At 37.9% G+C, this 20,407-nt stretch overlaps 1 long non-coding RNA gene across 1 annotated transcript; it reads left to right on the top strand.

Annotated features, from left to right (window-relative positions):
• The first annotated feature begins 14,714 nt into the window (after positions 1 to 14,714).
• Positions 14,715 to 15,051, top strand: LOC144085002 (uncharacterized). Its single transcript, XR_013303980.1, has 3 exons — positions 14,715 to 14,773; positions 14,864 to 14,914; positions 15,003 to 15,051. It is a non-coding gene; the product is annotated as an uncharacterized LOC144085002 (long non-coding RNA).
• The last annotated feature ends 5,356 nt before the right edge of the window (positions 15,052 to 20,407 follow it).

Below are 20,407 nucleotides of genomic sequence, written 5' to 3'. Positions count from 1 at the left end.
TCGTGTGGTTGTGTTGTACAGTGCAACTGGTGAGTATTTGGGCAGTGGAGCTTTTTTTAATTGTCCTTTTAAAAATTATTGTTAATAGCCATAGATGAGTGCAAATTTGTTTTCTCAATGTCAGAGTGTGATAGGAGCACTAACTAGGAATGGGCATTAGACAGAAATGTCCTTAATTTATTATAGGGTAAATGATATTAAAATGAAAAAAAGGGTTATTAAAGGGGTAGAAATTTCTGGATGTATAATCTAAATTTCTTCGGCTGTCATGTTTTTGTGCTGCTACAAACTAAATAAACTGAATCAACAGTCAAGAAAAATGGTAAAGATTAAAATAAATTAAAAAAATAGATTATATTTTCATGTTATTTGGCATACAGTATATTAAACGTGAAAGGAATAAGTAGAATGTTGATATTTCAATTAACAGACCTGGATGGCAAATGCCTATTTAATGATTATAAATTGCCTATTTAAAAAAAACCTTTCACCGATTTCCACCTTGTTTACGTTGCGTGGAGTTCAACTCCATTGACTACCTTTGAAGCCAATGGCTGGTTTTGAACCAGTCTATTGAACAAAGCTAGATGGAAAGTTGTGTCTCATTGTCATAATAGCCACCGACTGCACTCTACCAATGTGTGTGTTCATATGAAGCTTTGCTTGAAAGTCCTGAGTTCATTTATTTAGCTTTGTGAAGCGAAAATTGTATGAAGTGGGAGTTTTGCCATGCTGCCAACCCAGCGTGAGAGTGGGAAATCCCAGTGGAAATGATGCAGAGATGACTGTGAGGAGCAATGACTCCGGTGAACAACACCTCTGTCTGTCCTTTTTCCGCTCTGTTCAAAATCAAGCTGGTCCACTTCAGAGAGGGTGTCAAGACTGATCCCAATATCTTTCCCTATGGGAAGTAGTATTTAATATTAATGATAGAATCTTACCATATAACTGAAGTAACAATAAAGCAATCGTCAATAATGAACCATAGCGAAGTCATGAAGCATGAGACTTTGGTGCATGGACACATACACACACGCACACTGGCAAAACATGGACCACATTTAGCCAGCACCATGTTTGATTTCTAAACAGCATGCAACTTACATTTTATATTTTTTACAAAAGGAAATTATTTCATTTTGTTATGAAGCTGCACTATGTGGAGCCGTCTTTTATGGCGTGTTACCACCAGGTCATGATAGGAGTGAGGCAAGTTGTTTTCAAGAAAGGAATATTTAAAAAGGAAAAAAAAGTTTCCACAAATTTCTATATTTTAGAAAGGTGATTTAAATGCTGTATGCAAACATGAATATGGATGACTCTGAATTGGTCATTTTTACAACTCCCCGATATGCAACAGAGTCTAACGCAACAAAGGTTACAATCCTGTCACTTTAATGCTGTTTGTGCACATGAGTTTGCGTGTGGAAGTGGGTGCTATGGCAACAGGATTTGACAGCGATGACAACTAATCATTTTCATTCTGCAGTACGGCCGTGCATTTCCCCAGACTGCCTTGTTTGTTCTGACCAATCCCTTTAAACGTGGGACTGCCTCCAAAGTTTGGCCAATCTGACGTCAGACGAGCATTGCCCTTATGTTTGCCTCAATCCCACCTGTTGTCTGTTTTCTGTGAGGTAGGGTTGGGTGTGCGTAAATGGCATCGCCATGCTCTTGTTTCACAGTTTTTTTTCTGTGTTTGTGTCACCAGTCAAGAGAGAAGAGAGAAAAAAACATTTTTCAATGTAACCTGTTCATTTGGAAGAGTCGTATGATGCTTTATACGTGTAGCTGTCACTCTTGGTGCTTGGCTTTCTGCTTCATTGTCTTAATATTCCAATAAAATTGTTAAGTGTAAACCTGTGTAAGTAGATTTTTTCCCCTAGTACTTTCTATTCTTTTTTTTGTCATGCTCTGTGAGTCAGTAACTCAATCAACACTTTATTAGATATCAGGTGATATTTTTGCATTTACCGGAAGAATTATTTTTATCTTCCCAGACAGAACAACTGTAACCAAACCACCTACGACTGATGCTTTGCAGTTCTGCACTTTGACTTTGAGTTCCAGTCATAATATGTTAAAGCACAAGGCAAGGTTTTGAGCAAATGAATCCCAGTGAAAGAAATATTGTTTAATAAAGTGAAAAGACACAATTTAATTTGTTCTTATATGTAATACTGAAGAAAATACCTCAACTATAGCCCCCTATTTCCCAGAAGTACACAAAATAGCCATTCTCAGACATTTTTAAATGCCAGTACAACTTAACCATTCAAATTCAACTATCACAAAATGAACTTAAACATTTTGCGGACTTCCATTTTTTTGTATTAAATCTATACATTACTTTTAATGCATTGGCTGCTATTAACTATGATAGACAAACCAACATTGCTTAAAAAGTACATTTTTCTACATAAACCACACGTTAACTTTGATACATTACCACTTACAACACTAAAACTAGGGAACTAGATCAAAAACCTTTCCACTGTTAAAAAATGAATATTAAATATAATATTGGGCGATAAAGGTCCATTTTTTTAGACTTAGAAGGGTGAATAGGTAAATTCACCCTCCCAGTCAAAATGGACACATGATCATTATAAACATGGTTCTTCACTGCCAACCCCCAAGTTAAAACGGATTGGACGCCTGTCCAGTTACTCCAACATTAATGTTCCTTATCCAATGTAGCAGACCGGTTTAAAACCCCGCAGCGTCCAACCCTGAAGAAGAAAAAATGTTTCTGCATGCCTCCAGTCCAACCATCCAAAGACTCCATTACTCTGCCATGAAGCAGCTGTACAGCCGCTACCAAGCAGCCAAGAACGCCATGCTTGAAAGTATAAATAGCATGTGGGTTATCAGTTTCAAGTTAGCTACCCAAGGATTATGAATAATTGATGCACACCCAGGAGGGTGTGGGGGACTCTTGGGTAAGGTCAAAAGAAAACAAGGCGGAGAAAGTTCAGCATAGAGGCAAGAAACAGTAATAAAATGTTCAAATTGGGTTTTTCTACGGCAATATTTCATCTCCGGATTTGTTTGTCTCCTAATGCGTCCTCCTCCCTAACAGTAAATAGCGCTTTATCTCTGCTTGGCACATTGGCCTGCAACAAGCAATCATTTTTGGCAGCAGCATCAAACGGCATGTCAAGAGTGGAACCATGACACTGCAATTTAGATAACATGTCTAGTTTAGTTGGGGTTTATTTTGTATTACAAAGCAAGATAGTTTGTTACCTAAGAATTTTTTTAAAATTATTTTTAAAGTTTCTTTTATATGAATTCATTGTATTTGATAGTTTATAATAGTTAACGAAGTCTATTTTGATGTACTTTTATTACTAATTTACTAACTAATGCACCATTTAAACAATGTTTTCTGTGATATTTAAACGTTTCGGGTGTTAAACTCTACATGTAAATGTCAGAACGCTGTGAGCGAATACATCCTTTGATTTGTTGATGCAACACTTGCACACACTTTTTCATTCTTTCTCCAGCTTTGTGCACGCACACAGCTGTAAAGCCACATCTGAGCCCACTTCCACACCACTTGACTCGTTACGTCTTATCAGCACCAAACAGCCTTCTTTTGAAAAAGAAAACAAATAGGAAGAGCAAGCAGTGAGATGATGCCGTTGCTCATCCCAGCATTGGAGAGCCTCCAAGTATGTGTCGCGCAGTCATGTGTTTCACCTCTGATTGACCTTGTTATAAATGCGCAGGGGCCTGCTCGCCAAGTGCATATCGCTTACTTTTTATGACGGAATTTGCCTTAGGGCGAGTATCTATGATTGAACTCGGTCCATTCCTCGGTGGTTTACATTATCCATTCTAATTCAAATAAATGTAGAAATAAGCTTGTTATCATGTATATCCATCCATCATTAATGGAAATTTAAGCACTCTGTACTGTGGCATAAAGACTGTGAAGAAGAATATACATGAATTAACCCTTTCATGCATACATTACATTTAAAAAATAAAAAATAAACTTTGAGGCGTTCGTTTAATTTATTGACTGCCATTGACGCCACTGACCTGTCTATTTCGATTGGGAGGGGCGAATGAACAATTGTTCATTCACTAGTTTAATGCTTCCAATGGCACTGAAACACTAACATTTGGATCCAGATTTCCCGGATTAAATGAACTAGACGTCTATCGCCATCAACGTCATGCATTGAGTTAAATACTATGACAAAAAAACCTGTAGCGTTACACTTGAGTGTATATTTCTGTTTTTATTCATTTTATATTAATAGAGTTTGATTTTAGTAACATTATATTCATTTTTATATTTATTTATAATTTTAAGAATAATATAAAAAGCATCTCTGGGTACTTTGGTATCCTCCCACATCCCAAAAACTTGCATGGTAAGCTGCTTAGACACTCGAATTGACTTTAGGCAATAGTGTGAGCGTGAATGGGTGTTCGTCTCATTGTGCCCTGCAATAAATGGTCACTTCTCATTGAGCAAATTTCTGACTTGACAAATATTGTGAACGAACAGGATTGTCTACCCTCGCAACTCATTTTGAAAATATCCGAGTCAATTTTAAGACCGGGCCCTGTCCGACCACTTTCCATCTCACTCTCACACACCCCTGTGTCATTCTCCTTCAGCACAGTGTATCATTGGCACTTGGCTGGCCTTTGCATAAACTCTCAGTCTGCCCAGCAGCCTCAGCCTTCCCATTTCTCAGCGAGCCCCTGGAAAGTTCTCCTCAGTCAGAGCGCTGGCACTGAGATCCAAATTCATGCATGTGTTTATGGAGCTCTGACAAATTCCTTCCTACTCACTCCATCTCTAGAGTTGCAGACTTGACATGCGAGCATTATATTTAATCCCTCATTCCCAGTGCATGCTGAGGCCGTGTGGTGGAGCTCCAATGGGTGCCTCAAACTGGAACTGTGCCCTCCGTGGTCCCCGCTGCGCGCCTGTGGATGTACGTAACTAGGCGGTGCTAGTCCGATTTGTGCAATGAAACTTTTAAATGGTGGAATGATACTTTCTCATGACATGACTTTGACTGGTCACTGTTTTTTTTTTACCAATGGGATATGCAGCTGTCCTTATAGTGCTTTTGATGAGCTTTCCAAATAGGCAAAGTTATTTGAAGTTGAGTTACTAATGGTGTAGTAATTACACTATTTTTGGTCTTTCAAATTTGAGAAACATAAACATCATAGAATCTGAGAAAAGGCCCTAAAACATTTTTGCCTTTGAAACATCTGTCTGACGTTAATTTTCGTTATTTATAGAAAATTGATGCCAACACCCTACTGCCTGGGATATTCAATTTAACAACTCCTATCTTAACATCTACTTACAAAAGCACACTGAAAATGACTTAGGATAAAAATATTTAAATATAACTTTCTGAGGTGAGTGTTTATCCATTTAGAAAAGCTTTTTTTTCATGGATCAAATACAAATTTGCCTCCAGTAGGAGTTATATCTCAGTCGCTGTCATTATTTTAAAGCTGATGAAGTCGAAGAATAGCTAAGGAATAGCCGGTCTTGATTGTTCAAACACCACAAAGAGCCGCCCAAAAGGCTATGCAAAAAGAGTTACTAGTGTAGCTTTGGTGACTCAGCTATTCGAAGAACCTTTCCGTTCCCTGGGAGTCCAAAACTAAAGCATGTTGCGTTTTAATAACACTTACTTGAAAGGGGCCTTAACTAGAAACGGGACCGGAAAATCTGTGTTCTTTTACTCTTCCAGTGCTGGTGAATACTGGCAGCGGCACAACTAAAGGGGTCCAAGAGAAACTGTGGTTTTGTTTCTCAGCAGTGTGATTCAGCCAAAGATCACCACAAAGAAACCCAGAGCTATTTCATTCATCCCCAGGCTCCCCTTTGTAAAAGCTGAGGGGGTTTAAGCATCTCTCTGATGTCACGTTGGCCGGCCGTCGTTTCTTGGTGATTTGTGTTGCTTGTCATCGTCACTGTGGACAACGTATTTTAATTTACTCATTTTGCGATTGCAATTATTTCTACAAGCATGGAACAAGGCTGCAACAACAATGCAAGAATGAGGAACAAATGTTATAATTTTGATTTTCAAAGATATAGAACATTTATTGCGTTTAGTTGTTGGTTTGAATAAAATATACGTTTATTTAGGCAGTGTTCAACATGGTCACTCAATGCTTAATGGAACGAGGCGTATGAGTGAATTAGACAATCGCTATATGAGAACCCAAACTATTCTTAACCTTTCAAAGGGACTCATTTACAATTGCATACATATTGGGATATTTACATATATAGGTCAGTCATTGAAGGTGGTAGTCGTCCAATCCATTTTGACCGGGAACCTGGCAGCGACCATTCGTCAATGGCAATAAAACTTGAGCAGTCACAGAAAGTTTTCCCGTTTTAAATTAATAAGCTGGCATTGTCAAAAAAAAAAAAAACTTTACAGTGCTATAGAGGGCCATAACCAAGTAGTACCTGGAGAAAACACGCCTACGCAGGCCCGGGGAGAACATGCAAACTCCATCCACTGCCAAGAAATAGTATATGGAAAAAGCATTTGGTCATAGGCTTGTTACAACAACAGCAACTGAAGTTGAAAAAATATATGCCAAAACTTCCCACTGGTCCAGCTTTTGATTTACCACAATCCTACCACTATTTATGTCTTTCAATTGTCTGCCACGTGTGCTCCCACCTGCAACTGCTGCCACCATACTGCTTGAATGCATTCAGACATACTGCTCCCTTGTAAATGTATATTTGTAGAAAGACACATTTGGTCTGTTAGTCCAAACGTTGCTTGCTCTAAATGGACCTGGAGCCAAATCTCTTGGTGGTCGTCTCACCGAGGACATGTTGAGAACGTGGTCTACTTGAGAGTGATGTGGGAAGCACAGAGTGTTTGAGTCTTGACTTGTGGTTAGCACGACTGAAGGCTCTACAACAGGAAATGACACGACTCTGCACAGTGGCTAAAAATAATGGCAGTTGTTAAGAGAGAATAGTGGCAGGGAGGGAGGCAGTGGGGAACAGTAAACATTATTGCAATTAGTCTGCAGCTCGAAAATAGCAAACAATAATTTTATGTTTTTTTTTTTATTTTTTATAAAAGTTTATTTGCTTCTCCTATTCAAAATGGAAACATAAGCATTCACAGCCTGTCGTCCCAGTTTAAATCAACTGGATGTCTGTCCCCATCATTGGTATGCAATTAGTTATATACTATGCAAAAAACAGAAAGACAAAAAAAAATGTTACTTTGGGGTATAACCAGTTTTAATTTGAGGTTTTATTCATTCTAATTTCCTTAATTTACATCTTATGAATATTTAATGAATTCATACATGTATTTATAATGATTAATATTTTATAATGGATATATTTGCTAATATTTAATTATTAAATATAATTTATGTACTAATTTTATTTTTCATGAGCAAAACCTGCCCTGTAAAGGTGCTATGTAATGGTGACCCCATCAAAAACATAAAAATGACTTGCACTAATGTAAATGTACATGTAGAAAACGGATTAGGCACTCAAAGCTGGCTGTCAACTATTGAATTGGTTTCCAATGTAAAGACCACTGTCTCTCAAAAGGTCAATAGAAAAGACTACTTGAAGGAAGAAAGACGAAAAGGAGAGGTAAGGAGTGAAAACTATTGCCTATGGAGTGAAATGTGGGGTGAAGGTGATGGGGTAAGATTCCTGAAACTATGGCGCACTCACACTACTTGGGCGTTTCCACTCTGACATTACATTGGTGAACAAAAGACGAAAGAAGGGGGTTCTGTGGGCTGGAGCTTGGGAACACAAACTCACACCAATGCCACTCCAGTTCACCTCCCCCTTTTCAAACACACACACATGCACACACACGCACACACAGAGCCTGGCACTCAGCTGCACAGAGCTAAGAATGGCGCACTCCTTCAGCTCTGCTCACGCAATGTGGTGTGCTGAAATTTCCTGCTATAAAAAAGTGATTGGGAAGATACCCATTAAAATTTGTGAGGGACCGGGAAAGGGATGAGCGCTTGCCAACCATTGGCGTATGTAGAACGATAAAGAAAAGAAGGTGGAAAGTAGATGGAAATGAGTTAAGTGGAGGAAAGTTAACAGAAAGAGAAGCACCGGAGGGGGAGTGTTTGCTCTCCTTGCTGACCAACGGCTAATGCCAGCTGTTTTAAGTGAAGAAAGAACACATTTTGGCTCTATTTGCATTTGCACCTTTTTAAAATTCTGTTTTGAGTTAGCACCTGGCAGTGCTCCTCCGAACTTTTGGCTTCCCCAAACCAAAAGCTATTTCCTGATTCACTCCCTCTCTCATATAATTATTCTTCTAGGCAGTTCTTTTTTCGGCCTTTTGCTTCTAGCACTGCCCGTTCTGTACTTAGGGTGACATCACAGCCTTAATAGGGCAGTTGGATACAGTACGTTCGCAATAGGGCGGCAGGTCCCGACTGCTCCCAATTTTCACACATACTTAAAACCCTCTGACAAATTCCAAAAAAGGAACAGTGAGGCTGGCGCCCATTGTAAAAATCACAATGCCCTTTTTTCCTTATATAATCAAAAATGTAAGCCCATCATGTTAAAATTGCCAGTCACCATTTCAGTTTTCCTGATTTTTTTATGACATGACTACTTGAAAGTCTCTTTTTGCAAGTGTAGCATCTTCCGTTGGGACGGTCGTAAAGCGCATCTGCTTTAGAGCGCCTCATTGTCAGCCATGAGTGCTTGCTTGCACGTCATGGGGAGAAGGCAAAGAGTGAAGGAGGAAAGGGTCTGACACCGAACGGGCTTCATGCTGGTGTTGCTGTTTTCGAGTGTCTCGTTGTCACGGAATGGAAAAGCTCGACGTTGATCCAGTGAATTATATTTAAGACGCCTAAAACGAATATATTTGTGAGGTTAGAACACTTGCAGGCTAAGAAATAAGCAAGATGAATCAGCATCCTTCTGTTGTAATTGTGGTTTTTGATGGGCAGTTGACAGTTGAACAGCGTGTGGTTACAGCGCATTTAGTGGATACGCCCAGTGTCTGAGAGAGATGAACTCAAGTTTCATCATGTTAAACCTAAATTTGCTATATACTTGGCGATTTAAAATATATATAGAACTAATGATACATACTTTTTACAATTTTTTGTAATGGAGTTTTTTTTTGTAAGGGTGTATCACAGGAGAGCAGAGCTGAGTTACTACAGTGCATTCTCTGAGGCAAAGCGTGTCACATGCAATATGCAAAGGGCCCTTGTTCAAAGCTTCCCTATTTGCCCTATAAATGCCTCTATTGTTCCTGTTGCATCCATAAGATTATTATATATTCTATATATTTATATAACCAATGCATTTTATTTTGATGTTTCTCCTAAATATTTACTCTAGTGTTTAGAGTACAGCACCACATTGCACTAATAATACATTTTATCCATGTAACCTGCACACATGTTCTCAATGCAGCTCCTCTAACTCTCACTCTCTCTCTTTCACTCTCTCAATTTCTCTCTCTCTGCTGACAAATGCCTCTCTTCCCCTCCGAACCGTGTGCTTCTGTCTCCATTCCAGCTGTTCTGGGTGTGGCTGCTGTTGGCACCATAAGAAACTTGGGCTTTGGCTCTGCTGAATAAAAGTTCTGTACAAATAGTTGGGTGTTATGATTTGAAGGTAATTCCTTTCCTATATTTCACTCAGAAAAAAAAACACAAATTGTGCGCAAATACTTGTTTATTTATTTATTTTCAAATCAAGGACTCTAAAATGTTACTTTCCGCGCTCACTTCTGTCACTTACAATCGCACATTCCCATTCTGTGAGCCAACAGTGCTAAACCCTCTCCCATTACTCTACCCACTTTTGGACCAATCACCTGTTAAACAGTTGACTGATGCTATGCAAGCCAGTTAAATTAAGCTACATCTTTTACAGTCTCACTAACAAGCTTTTAAAGCAACAATGGGTGCTTGAAAAGTGAAGTATGATGTGATAATCCAATTGTGACCCAACTCTCTGTAGGGACTTTCACAGAATTGTTAGCGTCACGTGGACTTGCAACATTTATGGGTATATTGGAATTATTTTGAATGAAGCAATGAAAATTTTAGCACAAAAGAGACCAGGTTTCATATTGTACAATGTTATTTCATGTACAATGCAATAAAATTTTATGTCATTTTTGTGCAGTCGCAGTTTTGAAATATTGGTCTTGACAAGAAAACCATATTAATTAAATTTGAAATGGTTTGGGTTAAGCATCATTGTTGGTTGGTTGTTAGCACGTCTGCTTTATTGTTCTGGCATACAAAGTTCCACTCTTTATTGAGTTTGCAGTTTTCATATTCTCGCTGTGCTAGAATGTTTTTTTCTTCAGTTACCATACTGTGGCTTTCTCATGCGTTCCAAAAAAATGAGTTTTAGGCCAGTGATTATCGTTGCAGGACTCCAAACTGCCTATATTTGTAAATCTTTCAATATAAATATACATAGCAACAAAAATATTGCAAATACATTACTGCAGCTGTTTTGCTCATTTTAGGTAGAGGATGTAAAATGAGAGTTTCTTTCTACCTCTTTCAGTTTGACAAAGTTGACAGTTTGTTATTATATCTGGCACTGTAAATTTTGTAGACAAAACTGCAACATACCATTATATATTATGTAACAATGACATCAAATTTTGATGACAGAGTTGTACGTAAGATGTAGTTTCCAGCATGTCAAGAACCAAGAGCTGAGGTTTTATAAAAACATCTCAGGGATGTATACAGTTCTAATCTAGAAGAAATAGTTTGCTTTACATCTGCAAACTGTCACTCATATGCCACACACGCACGCACACACACACACACATACACACACACACACACACACACACACACACACATATATACATGTAAAGCAAGCAATTTCTTCTAGATTAGAACTTTACATCCCTGAGTTGTTTTTTTATGAAAACCTCTCTAGATGACATACATAACAAGCTTAGAAGTCATGGAGTGTGCAGATAAATCTTCATCTCTGTTGGGAGAACGCAAATGAATTTGCAGCTTAAAATACAGCCATACAACATGTGTGCATTAAGTGCAGGGAGTGGGTGAGTCACATCATACAAGTGGCTGATGATGTCCAGGCATTTGACGTGTGTGAGGTCAGGGTGACGTGCCGGGGATCAAAGCAGGGTTTAGCTGCTAAATGTTAGCACCAATGGCCATAATGTAAAACAAAACATACATTAAAGTCCTGCTACAATGGATTTTAATACACCAATTGAATATCTTTTCAAAGAGTATTAAAAAAAATCAAGACCCCCTGAAATGGTTGCCAGCCAATCGTAGAGGGCACGGAGACTTGCAAACATGCACGCAAGGGACAATTTTGGAGTGTTCAATTAGCCTACCATGCATGTTTTTGCAATGTGAGAAGAAATAAAGAGGAAGAATGGGGAGAACATGCAAACTACACACAGGAAAGACACACCAGGAATTGAACCCTTGATCTCAGAACTGTGAGGCAGATGTGCCAACCACTCTTCACCATGTTCTTATTAAATGTGGCACTCTTTCCAATCTGCTTTTAACAAGAATGAACTTAGTTATATGGAACTTTTCCAAGATGTTATGTAATGACTGCAGCAATTAAGAGGGCTACACAAACAAAACCACTTTTTTCTTTTTTGAAAAGGATGAAAATGTGGCGCCTGAGCCAAATGTGCCCATGTGAGGCATTCCAAAATGATCTATCACAGTCAGTTGATTTTCCATTCTTCATATCCTGTTACAGATATCCATTTTGTTGCAAAAATCCCATTGCTTTTTGTTGTTAAAAGTCCGAATAAAAGTTGCGAACTGTTTCATAAATGCTAAGAGATAAAAGGCATCCTTCTCGCGCTATAGTTTCTCTGGGCGAAAGAAGTTGTTGGATGGGAAAGGAGGATTGGGGGTGGTGGGGCTAATGTTGGGGTTGGGAGAGTGGGGTTACATTCCTTCCATCGATCTGTGCGTCTGCCAACCGGGTCACTCCCAGTTCAGCCGCAGGAAACTGTGAGGGAATAATTTCCTAAATGTGTCCATAATGGACTTGCCCACTTTTTTTCACAATGCGGGTGTCCGTGAAGATCGTAACCAAGCACTTGGTATTGTATGCCCTACATGTTATTCGACCCAGAGTGCAAGGTTGAAAGGATACGATTGTGTGAACTGTGGATGGAGAGAATTTCTTTTAGTCAAATGTATTCAAGTCTTTCCCCACTAACAGCACACTAACAGACAATTGAAGAGAGTATACTATATTCACTTCCATTTTGGCTAAATGGTAACCTCAAATGCAATTTTTCGGAACACTGAAATCACTACAACAATTTGCTGTGTCTTTCTTTTGTTGCGGCTGTAGCGGTTTTTCAGTACTGCAGGTTTGTGTGAATTGCCTGTTGTGCTCAAGATGTGCGATCCAACCGCACAATAGAAAAAAAGATTCTGAGGTTCTGCAATAAATTAAGTGCTTGTTGCAGCCTGATAAAAGAAGGATGGCCATGTTTCACGTTTGGGCTTTGCAAAATAGCCATTTGACAAAAGCATTGGGCCCAAAGGGCAATTTGATACCACAAGATTACTAACGCCTTATTCCCAATATACTTCAGTCAAATAAAGTTATTTTCCTCGAATATTGCACAGAAATATGAGCTACTGTTATCCATGTCGTCATCAGTCGATCTTGCAAAAGCAAATTCAACTCAGGTCATCAACCTCACTTTTCCAGCTTTACATTTTAATGAGTAGGACATGGTTCTGGTGAAAACAACATAAATACTCTCTAATGTACTTGCTACTGTTTTAAAATGTTTTAGTCTCCATTTTACTTTTGTGATGAGCGCCAATGTACATTAGTTAGGTCAGGCTGGGCAATCAATCCACAAAGGGCTGCTGTGGGTGCTGCTTGTTTCAGAAGAAACCTCATTAGTTAAAGTTTTTGTGCTGCACAGTTTGGGACAAAAACCAAGACGCGCTGCGGCCCTTTGTGGAATGCTTGGTCACCGCTGGGTTAGGTGATAAACTTGAAGAAGGCTAAATACACGCACTCCAACCTACTCGCGTGGCTGTTGCAGACTCTCTATTACATTCAACCACGTGCAATTCATCACAACGTGACCATCTGCCACTTATAAAACTGTCACTGAGGACTATACAAAGCTGGACAGCATATGGGTGTAACTAATAGGATTTCAAAAAGTATGTGGCCACTTTCATCTTTATAGTATGTTCAATAATTAAAAATCTTATTTTTGAACGTGCAATTGACACAGCCTGCCTACTAACTTAAATAGATGACTATATTTTAAAATCGATTACTTAGCACTAAAAAGCCAGCAAATGACATGTTTTTAACATCACTTCAAACCGAAATGACCTCCTATTTGACCTTTCAATGAAATGGCACAAATTGCATTTTGTGAGACTAATACAGAGAAAAGAGAATAGTATATGTTTTGACGAAAGTTTGGCGACACTCTTTTTCCTTGTCGACGATAATGTCAAATATTTATTCATCTTATTAGACGTGCTTCATAACTGAGCAAAGAATACCCCGAGATTTGGTACAAACGTAAAGCTGGCATGCAAAATGACTTGAATGGCTGGACATCGTAAGGCTTTTTCTTTTAAAAAAGTGGTCTATGTAAAGTAAAGCTTTTATTTGTTTAAAAAATAAATACTATGTATATATAGTCAGGCTTTTTTCTTTAAAAATGACCATGTATATTAAGGGTTTTTATTAAAAAATGACCATGTATAGTAAGGCTTTTTTATTTTAAAAAAACGACCATGTACAGTAAAGCGTTTTTCTTAAAAGACGACATAGTATAGTAAGGCTTTTTTTCTTAAAAAATCACATAGTATAGACTTTTTTCTTTAAAGACGACATAGTATAGTAAGGCTTATTTTCTTTAAAAACGACACAGTATAGTAAGGCTTTTTTGTCTTTAAAAACGACATAGTATAGTAAGGCTTTTTATTTACAAAAAAGACCATGTATAGTAAGGCTTTTTTCTTAAAAAATGACCATGTATAGTAAGGCTTTTTTGTTTAAAAAAGACCATGTATAGTAAGGCTTTTTTGTTTAAAAAAGACCATGTATAGTAAGGCTTTTTTTCTTAAAAAACGACATAGTATAGTAAGGCTTTTCCCCCTAAAAAACGACATAGTATAGTATGGCTTTTTTCCTTTAAAAAAACGACATAGTATAGTATGGCTTTTTTTCTTAAAAAACGACATAGTATAGTAAGGCTTTTTTTCTTAAAAAACGACATAGTATAGTATGGCTTTTCCCCCCTAAAAAACGACATAGTATAGCATGGCTTTTTTTCTTGAAAAACGACATAGTAGAGGAAGGCTTTTTCCCTAAAAAACGACATAGTATAGTATGGCTTTCCCCCCTAAAAAACGACATAGTATCGTATGGCTTTTTTCCTTTAAAAAACGACATAGTATAGTAAGGCTTTTTTTTCCTAAAAAACGACATAGTATAGCATGGCTTTTTTTCTTGAAAAACGACATAGTAGAGGAAGCCTTTTTTTCTTAAAAAACGATATTGTATAGTAAGGCTTCTTTTCTTAAAAAACGACATAGTATAGTAAGGCTTTTTTTCTTTAAAAAATGACATAGCAAGTAAGGCTAAGAGAGTCGGAAATTAAATCTGACTTCTGATTCTTCACCTTCTAGTTGTTGCTGTGGTCCACTGGCGAAATCATTGGGTCAGAACATGAGGCGGGAATCAGGAGTGAGTTCAATTCCACTCGTTGCAATTCTCAAATTGTTTATTGAGGTAATGAAAAGGATAAATACAACTTCCAACTTTACTGTGGTGCAGTGGCAAAGACAATGGGTCAGAATTTCAGGTGGACTCAAGTTCAAATCAGAAGTGAGTTTGATTCCACTCTTTGCAATTCTCAAATTGTTTATTGAGGTAATGAAAAGGATAAATATAACTTCCAATCACATCATTTCAGAAGACACTGTGGTCCAGTGGCAAGAACAATGGGTTGAAATTGAAGTTGGACACAAGTTCAAATCTGGAGTGAGTTCAAGTCCACTCTTTGCAAATCTCAAATTGTTTATTGAGGTGATGAAAATGATAAATATAACTTCCAATCAACTCATTTCAGAAGTCACTGTGGTCCAGTGGCAAGAACAATGGGTTGAAATTGAAGTTGGACACAAGTTCAAATCTGGAGTGAGTTCAAGTCCACTCTTTGCAAATCTCAAATTGTTTATTGAGGTGATGAAAATGATAAATATAACTTCCAATCAATTCATTTCAGAAGTCACTGTGGTCCAGTGGCAAGAACAATGGGTTGAAATTGAAGTTGGACACAAGCTCCAATCTGGAGTGAGTTCAAGTCCACTCTTTGCAAATCTCAAATTGTTTATTGAGGTGATGAAAATGATAAATATAACTTCCAATCAACTCATTTCAGAAGTCACTGTGGTCCAGTGGCAAGAACAATGGGTTGAAATTGAAGTTGGACACAAGTTCAAATCTGGAGTGAGTTCAAGTCCACTCTTTGCAAATCTCAAATTGTTTATTGAGGTGATGAAAATGATAAATATAACTTCCAATCAACTCATTTCAGAAGTCACTGTGGTCCAGTGGCAAGAACAATGGGTTGAAATTGAAGTTGGACACAAGTTCAAATCTGGAGTGAGTTCAAGTCCACTCTTTGCAAATCTCAAATTGTTTATTGAGGTGATGAAAATGATAAATATAACTTCCAATCAACTCATTTCAGAAGTCACTGTGGTCCAGTGGCAAGAACAATGGGTTGAAATTGAAGTTGGACACAAGTTCAAATCTGGAGTGAGTTCAAGTCCACTCTTTGCAAATCTCAAATTGTTTATTGAGGTGATGAAAATGATAAATATAACTTCCAATCAACTCATTTCGGAAGTCACTGTGGTCCAGTGGCAAGAACAATGGGTTGAAATTGAAGTTGGACACAAGTTCAAATCTGGAGTGAGTTCAAGTCCACTCTTTGCAAATCTCAAATTGTTTATTGAGGTGATGAAAATGATAAATATAACTTCCAATCAACTCATTTCAGAAGTCACTGTGGTCCAGTGGCAAGAACAATAGGTTGAAATTGAAGTTGGACACAAGTTCAAATCTGGAGTGAGTTCAAGTCCACTCTTTGCAAATCTCAAATTGTTTATTGAGGTGATGAAAATGATAAATATAACTTCCAATCAACTCATTTCAGAAGTCACTGTGGTCCAGTGGCAAGAACAATGGGTTGAAATTGAAGTTGGACACAAGTTCAAATCTGGAGTGAGTTCAAGTCCACTCTTTGCAAATCTCAAATTGTTTATTGAGGTGATGAAAATGATAAATATAACTTCCAATCATCTCATTTCAGAAGTCACTGTGGTCCAGTGGCAAAGACAATGGGTCAGACAGACCTCAAGTTAGTGGATTTGACTGCCATGTGGGAGATGGGGTTCGAATCCCGCTCTCGTTTGACTAATCACTACACTAGTAGTTCAGTAAATGGGTAATCCTTTTTTAATTCAAATAAAGACTTAGTCATTTTTTTCAGCAAAACAATATTTCCGGTCAGCCTTCGGCTGACCGGAAGACAGTTGGGAGGGGGGGTTCCTGGTGGTGTTCGACAGTCGGCCTTCGGCCGTCTGCCGACACCATACAGTCGTTGACTGGCGACACCGGGACGTGAACCCTCAACACCCACGTCGCAGGCAGGTGACTTACCCACTACACCACGAGGCGGCCCGCCTATACATGATTGGAAGTTATATTTATCCTTTTCATTACCTAAATAAACAATTTGAGAATTGCAAAGAGTGGAACTGAACTCATTCCTGATTTGAACTTGAGTCCACCCGAAGTTCTGACCCATTGTCTTTGCCACTGGACCACAGTGACTTCTGAAATCATATGATTGGAAGTTATATCTATCCTTTTCATTACCTCAATAAACAATTTGAGAATTGCAAATAGTGGAATTGAACTCACTCCTAATTTGAACTTGAGTCCACCTGAAGTTCTGACCCATTGTCTTTGCCACTGGACCACAGTGACTTCTGAAATGATGTGATTGGAAGTTATATCTATCCTTTTCATTACCTCAATAAACAATTTGAGAATTGGAAATAGTGGAATTGAACTCACTCCTGATTTGAACTTGAGTCCATCTGAAGTTCTGACCCATTGTCTTTGCCACTGGACCACAGTGACTTCTAAAATGATATGATTGGAAGTTATATCTATCCTTTTCATTACCTAAATAAACCATTTGAGAATTGCAAAGAGAGGAATTGAACTCATTCCTGATTTGAACTTGAGTCCACCTGAAGTTCTGACCCATTGTCTTTGCCACTGGACCACAGTGACTTCTGAAATGATGTGATTGGAAGTTATATCTATCCTTTTCATTACCTCAATAAACAATTTGAGAATTGCAAATAGTGGAATTGAACTCACTCCTGATTTGAACTTGAGTCCACCTGAAGTTCTGACCCATTGTCTTTGCCACTGGACCACAGTGACTTCTGAAATGATGTGATTGGAAGTTATATATATCCTTTTCATTACCTAAATAAACAATTTGAGAATTGCAAAGAGAGGAATTGAACTCATTCCTGATTTGAACTTGAGTCCACCTGAAGTTCTGACCCATTGTCTTTGCCACTGGACCACAGTGACTTCTGAAATGATGTGATTGGAAGTTATATCTATCCTTTTCATTTCCTCAATAAACAATTTGAGAATTGCCAAGTGGAACTGAACTCACTCCTGATTTGAACTTGAGTCCACCAGAAGTTCTGACCGTTTGTCTTTGCAACTGGACCACAGTGACTTCTGAAATGAAGTGATTGGAAGTTATATTTATCCTTTTCATTACCTCAATAAACAATTTGTGAATTGCAAAGAGTGGAATTGAACTCACTCCTGATTCCCACCTCAAGTTCTGAACCAATATTTTTGCCACTGGACCACAGCAATAACTAGGAGAAGAATCAGAAGTCAGATTTATTCTCCGACTTTCTTAGCCTTACTATACTATGTCGATTTTTAAAGAAAAAAGCCTTACTATATACAGACGCTCCCCTACTTACGAACATTCAACTTACGAATAACGGTACATACGAACATGTCTGCAAATTGCATTTAAGTCCAAAAATGTTCGCAAGTCCAATTTAGTATTTCGCGCCTTTTTCGGAGTAGAACTTCTTTCCGCCGCTAATACCAACGCCTGGCGCTGAGAGCTCAGCTCACCCAGCATCTACCTTCTTCTTCGTTGCAATGTGAAAGTGCGTGAATGTGTCTCCAGTGTGCAAAGAACCTTTTTCATTTGTATCATTAAATATCTCATGCATCCAATATTGAATATGGTTGGTAAAAAGCTAAAGGCTTCTATTGAGGCAGTTGCAAGGAAGAGGCAAGCCATTTCATTTGAAACGAGTGGCAATAATAACGAAGCTTGATGCGCGTGAGAGTGGTGAGCGTTTCACGGGCATTGAATCGTTCGACCGTCACTACCATTTATAAACAGAAAGATCGAGCAGCAGGACCCAAATATTGAACGTTGCACAAAGTTTGCAAATCAATTGAATGATGCCATACAGTGCTACCGCATCATTTATGATGAAAAAAAGAAGAAAACTGCGCAATCGTCATTAGGTCGCTTCTTTTGGCCAGTTTCTAATACATAAATCTCTCTCTCTCTCTCTACAGTACTGTACATATTCTCTCCATTTTATTAAATGTTTTTTTTTCAGTACAAACCAATGCGTGTTACTTATACAAGCCTTAAACATACAAATGCACTTATATAAACCTTCAATATACTTATATCGGCCTTAAACATAAATTATAATACAAAATATAGCACTGAATCAACTTAGAAACAAATTCAACTTATGAACAATTGCTCGGAACCAATTGCGTTCGTAAGTAGGGGAGCGTCTGTACTGGGAATGAATTACGTTACATGAAGCCTGCAGAATCAAGAGTCTGTTTGTGCTAATCTGATTTATAAAATAAATAAATAAAATAAAACCTCTTGCAAAAGTTCCTGTTGCCCAATAGAAGGGATGGAGGGAATCCAGTGTTTTTTTTTCTCAATTTGATAGTATAGTGCCCCCTAGTGGCCGTTTTTCAATCTTTACAGAGACACACCCCTTGCATGTTGCCAACCAAAATGAATATTTAACCTAACTCGTTCAGCTGAGATTGATGATGCTAAACGCCCAATGTATTTGGACTGGGCTCGCAGATCGTTTTCAACCCTCCTAGTCCAAATGGTTTGGACGTGTAGCGCCATCAAAGGTGGGTAAACTAGGGTGCTATGATTAATTGACTACATAATTGATGTAAACAGTAAATGTATTCCTTTTAAATGTATTTATTTAGTTTTCAAAAGTGAAAAATCAAAATATTATTTTAAATGACTATCAATCCACTTTTTTATCTTGTTTACATACACATTGAATAAACAAAATAAGGAAACATTGATGAAGATTTTCTTTTTTAATTTTCTGGATTTCCTTTTTCACAAAACAAAGGAAAAATGTGTACATATTTAATTGTTTTTTTTCCATATTCAAAGTAAAATTTTATTTTAGATTTGACATCTTGGATAAATAAAAAAAGAAAAATATATAAATATTTTTAAAACAATGATGCAAGATTTTGTTTCATCTTCAGCTAGTGCAGGGGTCGGGAACCTTTTTGATGGAAAGAGCCATAAACAATACACATTTTTTAAATGTTAATCCTTGAGAGCCATGCTCCGAATTTAAAAGTTAGCATACATGAAAATATGGCCCTTTTTAGTCACTTCACCACTTTTAAAGTACAAAAAGTCTCTGAATTCTTTTGACAACATTGTTACGTTGTTGCTAATCAATGAGTATCAATGAAAAAATCCATGCAAAAGAGTGTAATGGGAAAAAATGATTATAAGGCGCTGGGGTAGTATCAATGCCATAATACCAACGTAATGCTCCTATTCCTGCGCTTTCTCACCAACAGTTTCCATAGTTTACCTCACAGGTTAGTGGAGAACCATATGCACCCATCAAAAGAGCCATACGTGGCTCCCGAGCCATAGGTTCCCTACCCCTGAGCTAGTGTCATCTTTCTGGATTTTTGTCAAAAACATCAAGTACTTAGTACTGTATAATTGTGGCCTTAAATGGCGTGACATGGCCTAATTAACGATATCCATACATCGTTCATATCCCAACATTAGAATAGTTTGAGTCAACTTGAATCATATTGCAGTGCCACTATTCCCTCATCCACACCTCCACAAAGGTAAAAAGACACGTGACACATGGGTGATGGGCTGTGTCTTAGTGTTGGATAGCCAACATTTCTCACTCCATCAGTGAGCAG

Source organism: Stigmatopora argus, chromosome 11 (assembly GCF_051989625.1).
Source record: "Stigmatopora argus isolate UIUO_Sarg chromosome 11, RoL_Sarg_1.0, whole genome shotgun sequence".
Classification (NCBI taxonomy): domain Eukaryota; kingdom Metazoa; phylum Chordata; class Actinopteri; order Syngnathiformes; family Syngnathidae; genus Stigmatopora; species Stigmatopora argus.
This window is presented reverse-complemented; position numbering and strand designations above follow the sequence as displayed.